Source organism: Acromyrmex echinatior, unplaced genomic scaffold, assembly GCF_024713525.1.
Source record: "Acromyrmex echinatior isolate Ae372 unplaced genomic scaffold, ASM2471352v2 Scaffold40, whole genome shotgun sequence".
NCBI classification, from domain to species: Eukaryota; Metazoa; Arthropoda; class Insecta; order Hymenoptera; family Formicidae; genus Acromyrmex; species Acromyrmex echinatior.
In genome coordinates this window covers 463-8,615 of record NW_028259073.1, presented here as the reverse complement: position 1 = coordinate 8,615, position 8,153 = coordinate 463, and the positions used below count along the sequence as shown (strand labels likewise).

Genomic DNA, 8,153 nt, shown 5'->3' with positions numbered 1-8,153 from the left:
ATTTCATTTAAACACACACATTTACTTATCTCGATGTATCATAGCTAATTTAAATTTTCTATAAAGATCAATAACATAAATAAAAAATATTTTTAATAAACATTTATTCACTTCTTATCAATATTACATTACATCAACATCTTGTCATTTTCAACAATGTTTATATATTAATTGAAAAGTCGAAAACTCTAGTCATTTACTAGCAAATAGAATTGAGTTATCCGAAGGTATTTTACATTTTGCGATATTATATAGTAAAATACGTAAAAAACGTATAAAATACGTATAAATTGTATAAAACTCTAATTTATAATCCACGACGATTTCACGTTACATATATTATATATTTTGAACAGTGAATTTTGGAAAACGTAGTTATAGCTCATAATATATGTGAATTTTAGCGTGTTATACGAACAAAATGATTCTGATTAGTCGTATTACTTTTTCGAGATCCCATTTTCCAAAACTTATAGCATATTTGATTTACTGACTCGGAGTCGGGTCGAGTCAATAAATCGAATATGCTATTACTTGGACCTGTTTTGTGAGTCGAGAAATCCACTTAGGGAAGAAAAGAAATCTGTGCTGCGGCCTTAAATATGAATATTTCTAATAAAAACGTTCGTGTAAGTAATCATTATTAATTATTTATAAAAAGAATTTTGGAATCATTTTTTAAACATTTTTTACATATGGCTTATTAAGCAACTGTTTCCCCTTCTTTTCCAATATAAAATTTTTAACACTAGCAGTGAATTTCGGATCGATTTTGAGCGTGGATAATGTAGAGAGTAATCTTAAGAATTAAATTACACACATGATGTAAAGGTAGCGCCACATGGAATAAATACGTACAAAACTAATAATAAATGAAAGCGCCAGAAATCGATTCTAGAAATCGAATTCTTTAATGAATGTAGGATAGACATATAACTTTTTCTATCTAAAGATTTATTTTGATATGTATACTCTGTTCCTTTATTCTAAAACTCTATCTATTGTTAATATTAGTAGATTTAAGTAGTTATTTTGATTAAACTAAAATTAATTATAATCCAGATAACCAAACATGCTGAAGCATAAAAGTTGGCAAGTCTTGTCGGATTTATTTACTGCTCCTGTGCCGGATCTAGTGCAGCATGTGTCATATACAGAAATTTACATGTTAAAAAATTATGATTTTAATAATGAAACGTATTCGAATAAAAATATTAACATTGTTCTGTTAATGATATTATTCCAAAATGTTACTGAAATTAAAGTTTTAACGTGAAACATTGCACCATGATTATCAAGATTGATGTCAGCATAACTACTCGTATTGATGATGGATAATCAAATATTCACAACATGGATATCACCAACTATAAATGTGCAGAAAGATGATAAGAGCATGCTTTTCAAGAAATTTGCTGTTAATAGAGGCAACGCTAAAGTACATTATTAGTATTTATATTTTTTACATTTCGATAAATATTAATTAATAAGATCAGTACACAGAATTACATCTGTCATGTCGATGAGGTGTAGCGACAATGAATATGTTCTGTGGCCACAATTTCCGAGGTGGAAATGCAAGAGAAGAGAGCTTCTGCCCAAACATTTACTTTCCATGCAAAGTGACGATTTAATAGATCATATTTATTTGAAATCACAAATAAAGTATTACACACGTATTTCAAATTCGCATGCTTTCGCATGCGTATGTGGCCATGGAGCATGCGCATGTTACTACAAAATATGCGCATATTGCCAAGGTGCATGTCCACATCGTTTCATCTCGTCGGTGTCATATTAGCCGGTATTCATAATCGGATTATATATTTAAAACCATTTTAAATACAGTACGTCATAAGTCAATCAAAGGGCCGCATTAGCGACTTAAAGACATTATATTTAAGATGATCTAAAATTAGAACCTATTATGACTACTGTCCATCAAATTTCTTAACCTAAATAGTCAACTTCAACGATTCATATTTTGCTTCGCGCGACAGAGCGACAATTATTTTTGCCAAATTATTTCGTTTCGTGCAAAAAGTGAGTCTAATTTCATGTTGGAGGTGAGTACTGAGTTCTGTATAATTGCCTTGTTTCAGTTCCCAAATTATGCGAAAAATGTCTTGTAGTTTACAAATTGTTCCAATTGATAAACTATATAATCATATTGTAAGTCGCACATAAGAAAATTAATAAAACATTCTTTTTGTGTAGGTGCTTCTCATTAGAATTTGTTTTTTTTTTCGTCTATCAAAATCATAACAATATCAATTATAATTTCTCTCTTTTCTAATATATGATGACTCTCACATGTATAATTCTTTAGATAGAACAAAGCTATAGACATCTTTTGGACTTGTTTTGCTAGATCTAGAAGATAAATTATTAATAAATTATATTATTAATATTGTTATAATTATTATTGTTTACATATATTCTCTATACATTCCTATAGGTTTCTTTTTATCATGAAAACATTCTTATATATACAATATTCTTTTATATACAATATATAAAAGATATCACTTACAAAATTCGAATATTCTTAAGAATCTGAAGATTTGCAGCAGAAGAATTTACATGAAAAAAATTACATTAATTTATATTATTTTTTTATGCCCATACAGAAGCAATGGCAGCAAATCCCAATTTTAAATTTATACAAACTATTCAAGGAGGCCATTACCGAAGCATTGAGGTCAAAGTAACGATTCCAAAATCAACAAGATGTGCTGCATGTTGAAAATAATGGAAATAATAGTGATGCAACTGATGATTCAAATAGCGATAATATTAACGAAACCGATGACTTAAACAGCGAAAACGACAGTTAATTAGCATTAATAACGTCTGCATTCTGCATAGCTATAATAGATCAGAAATTCAGGATATAATTAGAATTACATTATATATTAGTATTACAATTTTATGTTGTGTTCTTGAAATTCTTTTATGAAATTTATGTATTTTATAAGTTTTTCTATTTTATGTTTTTGAAATTTTATTTTGCTATAGATTTTATATATACATGTTCTGATAGGATTTAATAACAAAGCATACTGCGCACATGTATCGCATTTGCCGACTCAATTGCTGCAAATATGCCGACATGTCTATCCACAATCGTGAGTGCGCTATGCTGACACAATGTCGACATTTTGCTATCTGAGAAGTTGCCAATATCAATCTAGTTTTAATAGAGTCCCTATATTAGAGTCTGGATGATCTTGTAAAAGTTTTTATTAGTTTTGAACTACGATGGCGGAATCAATTATCAATACTATTATATTTCCACTTCGAGTATAATGAACGCGGTAAGATTTAGATTTAAGATAAATGGTAATTGTGAGAATAAAATTTATGTTTCCGGTAAAAAGTTTTTTATGCATAAATATATATATATATATATATATATATATATATATATATATATATATATATATATATATATATTGGGTCATTTAAAAAGTATCCGCGGTACTTTGTCACTAGATATATGACCATCAACACACATCTAGTGACAAAAAACCGCGGATATTTTTTAGATGACCCATTTATTACAATATTATATATATATTGTTATTTTATATACAATATAAATATTTATTTATTATCATTTTTAAATTTGTCAATTTTTGAGCATTTTTTAGCATGAATTCAAAATTTAGAAAATAATGCATTTAAAAAACTGGAGGGAATGGCTAAAACATGGCGGACCAATCACAAGTGATGACTCGTATGGCGCCACTCTGATTATAGGCTCTCTAGTATAATCAACTGACCAAAAAAATCTTTTTTTTTTTTTCATTTTTTAAATGTATTTTTCATATTAATTTTCAGGCACAATACAGCACATATCTAGCATAATTCAGTATTATTCTCAAAATTCTTCAATATTATTCTCAAAATACATTAATTCTAAAAAAGAGAACTAACTTCGTATAGACTGCATGCATATATGCACACATTTTCTACGTTACTAATCTTCAGAGTTGGGAAAGTAATTTTGTAAAAATAATTAGTTATAATTACAGTTTTTTGTTTTAAAAAGTAGCTAATAAGTTTTAGAAGTTATCAACTCTAAAAACTAACGAGTTACAGTTACTAAAAAAAAATGTTTCAATTACTTATCAGTTACTGTTGTCATTACAGAACAACATATGTAAGTAATATTTTGATACTATCTATCTATTTGATACTAATCTTAAGATTAACATAGAAAAAGATTGATTTATGTTTTTACATGCTATACAATTTTATTATAAAAATTAGCAAATATTAAACTTGATAAATACGTATAAAAACATAAAAATGTAAGCAGTATGGGATCGGCCAATGACACTAAAAAAGTAAGACAGTAACTTCACGTTCTCTACTAAGATTAGCCACTCTGCTTACTGCTTAAATCTTTGCTTAGTGCTTTATATTTGTACGAATAATTTGCTTTTATCTTAGAGCATATATTAATGGAGCGAGTAAACTATGCTGAATAATGATGCAAACAAGTAAGACAGAGAGAGGAATTTTGGATGTTTTCTATCAAGAGCGTTCGAATAGGGAAGTTTTGTTATTAACATTAAAGTGAATATTTGTTTATACTTTTCATTAATTTATCTGTGAAATAATTTGTTCGTCTGTCGCTTTGCATGTGAGAATCAAAACACAAAAGGCTGGCATTTTGTAAGATTTTATAACATCGCACGAGCAGGGATCAACAGGGATCATATTTCGCTACTGTCATCCGCTGTCACTGAACAGAGGTGAGGCCTGATGAGTCAATTACAAGTTGAAGAAGAGAGAAAGATCATTACCAAATATCTTCTTCTTTGTCTTATTTGCCGGCTTGTCAGTTTACTATGTAAAACATATGTTCGCATTAGTATATGCTCTAAGGCTTTTATGGATCGTTTACAATGAGTGTAATATTGTAAATAAGCTTAGAAATTGACCAATTATAATCGATTATACTTTTCACATTCGATTGTGATTGGTCAATTTCTTACGGTTTACTTACTACACTATATTACTCTCATTTCAACAAACAAGCTGACATTATTTGTCATCATTTTGAGATTACAAATGTTATTGTTACGTCAAAATGACGATGAATAATGTCAGCTTATTTGTTAGGATTATAAACGAGGAGTAGCTTTAAAGATAAGGAATCTGTAAACTTTATAATGATAAGCAGGAATAAATTATTAAAATGTTATTATTAACGTAATATTCGTGTAATAACATGATAACTCGTTTATGAGAGATAAAGAATCAATAGACACGTTAACAATAAGCAAAACTAAACCGTTGCTTGTCTTCTAAATGCGGCCTTTGTGTTCTACGCAATCAGTAGCGCAATAACATAATTATTAAGATTCTAATTAAGGGACTCTTTTATCAATTGTTGATTAAATTAATCGACAATTTCGCAGAAGTGCCACGGCAATTTAATGTATCAGAGCAGAGAGAAACCTGAGAGAGGACATGATGGCCCAAAACCTGTAACTGCAAAATGCTGCCGCGCACTACTGCCCTCTGACAAAGTGGATGTAAACTACAGCAACGTCACAGTATAAGTATATACAGTATGGAATACTGAGCGTCGGCACCTTGATATAGTGGACCTCAGGTCACGTGACTCGCCGTCATGTTGTGGATTGGAAAAGCGCTTGTAAATTTGAGTTTTTATAAAGGTATAGAATGATTTTTCTAAAAAAAAACAAAACATAATTCGGTCGTGTCATGAAAATTGTTAGTGAGTATTTTTAAATCAGAATTTTATAATAACATAATGTTAACGAACTCATATAAAAATAATATTCACATTAACAATAATAATAATATTAAACAGTAATAAATAAAAATAATAATTGATTAAATACTATATGAAGATTGTAATTGAATAATTATGTATGAAAAAAATAATAAAATATATTGCATGAAAATTATAATTAAATGTAAAGTTGTAATTTAATGACGCACGCATGTACGCACGCATACTTTATTACAAGAATACTTTATCGTATACAAATATAATAATCTAGACAATATAGCGTCTCCGAAAAAATTTGATTTAATTTTTTAATAAAACTTAATTTTATTAACCCTTTGCCATATTTTTCTCTTACAAATTAAAAAAAAATTAAGCTTTGTACGTACGACGTACGGTTCTTATCACGTGATATTCATGTTTGGCCCAATTTCTTTATTACGAGTTTCACACAATATTGTAGGCGAAAGGATTAATTATATTTTATGAGGAGGAGGGTCTAGCTAACCTAATATAATCTGCAATTTCAACTTGCTGAAGGCAATTACATTCCTGATTGGAAATCGACTCATGCGCACTAAAAATTGAGAACCACATAAAAAGTTCAGTGTTCATACTGTATGTACTTATACTGTGGTGAGACCGCATCCTTAATTGAATTGACTTTCGTTTGTCTTAGGTGGCGGAAGCCATTAAAGTAAAAAGAAGAAATTAAATAAAATCAAATAGCGTATTTGATTTGTTAACTCGAATTGACTAGTTGATGGTTTATTTTTTTTAGCTGTATTTCCTGGAATTCTGCATAGGTTAAAGGGCCGTGGCACACAAAAAATTTAAGGTAGTAAGAAGCAGTAAGAAAATTAACATGTTGGATTGGCTACAGCTTACGTTATGGCTTTACCGACTCTACTGTGGCGTAGTTTACATCGAAGATTCGATCCGGATCAGAATGCAAAAACCAACCAATTGTAGTCAAGCATTCTCCTGTTACAGTCAAATGGTAAGGGAATGTTCGACTGCAGTTGATTGGTTCTTACATTCCGACTGGGATTGAGGGCTGCCGCACATAAAATTTCTGTAACAGTAACCTTAAAGCGTGAATTTAAGCCGATGAGTCAAGCAGGATATTGCTTCAAATCTACGTACTCTTATGGAAAACAGTAAATTTATCCATAAGGATTTTCAATCGGTTGAAATTCATCTTATTGCGAAGTTATGGATAAGTTTACTATTATTTCCATTTCCGTTAGATTACGTAATCTAAAACAGTACTTTAATTGGTTCGACTTAAGTTTATATCTTACGCATATTGTTATGGAATTTTGTATACAGCCCCGAATCCTCGGTGTAAATTAGGCTTGTGATTGGTTAACTCGCATACTGCTTACGTTTTACTGTTTAAGTTTTTTGTATGCCATGGCTCTACTCTTTTTTCGTTAAAAAGAACAGACCATTGACTCGGTGTCCATCGAGTCAGCAAATCGAATAATATACTAAAGAGATCGAAAAAAATTGCTGTGGTTTTGAAAAAGATTGCACTATTAATTCATTTAGATAGAGCAAGTTCATTGAATTCGCTCACTTAAACCGAAATAGTGAGCCAAAGAGTGTTCGCTAATGTGTTATTTCCGTATCAGATAAAACAATATAAAGTTTTCCAGGCTTCTGAAAGTTGATGCGAATGTTATATTGTAACCTGTAAATTAATTTTCGCAAGTATGGTAAGTCACATTATTCCATACATTGAACATCCATACTTATTTGATTTGTAACAAGTATAGCACACTTTTAACTATTGATTAAATGTATCAAGATAAGTATGCTCTGATACGATTTGTAGATTTCTAATTTCAGGTAAAAATGTTTTGACTTTTTTAGCTAACGTCATCCATATGAACTTCCATCTATGGATTTAATCTAATAATGGTTAAAGGCTCTGATGACTTAAATAAGTAATCATTTAATAATATCATTAAGATATTTTATAAATTATAAATTATTGAAAAAATGAATGCAGCTTCATTTTGCACAAATTTTGCAACTAAAGATTACATAATATAAAATATTTCAACGTAATGCTAAACGTCATGCATTATGAGCAACAAATGTTGGAAAAAATTAGACACCAATGAAAAATGCATATCTCTGCATCTGTCTGATAATAACTTTAAAATGTTTAATCTGGTTTTGTTTGATTTTAATAATAATACGAGCATATATGTATATGGTTTAAATGGGCGATATCCGTATCGGAATATTAAAAATCGATTATATCGATTCAAAGTAGACCTTGTTAAAAAAGAAGCGATCTTTATAAAGATTCTTTATAAAGATATCGGTTTAAAGTGGATCCCATTTTGATTGGAAAAATTGATTTTTCGCA

General features: G+C 29.5%; 1 long non-coding RNA gene across 3 annotated transcripts; it reads left to right on the top strand.

The window, feature by feature from the left end:
* Positions 1 to 685: 685 nt before the first annotated feature.
* Positions 686 to 7,047, top strand: LOC105148142 (uncharacterized). Of its 3 annotated transcripts, none has more exons than XR_846390.2 (3): positions 686 to 2,066; positions 2,631 to 4,165; positions 5,433 to 7,047. It is a non-coding gene; the product is annotated as an uncharacterized LOC105148142 (long non-coding RNA). The 3 variants fall into 3 exon arrangements; XR_015548422.1 differs by having other exon boundaries at positions 2,631 to 4,763; XR_015548421.1 differs by lacking the exon at positions 686 to 2,066 and adding an exon at positions 4,276 to 4,352 and having other exon boundaries at positions 3,479 to 4,165.
* Positions 7,048 to 8,153: the final 1,106 nt, after the last annotated feature.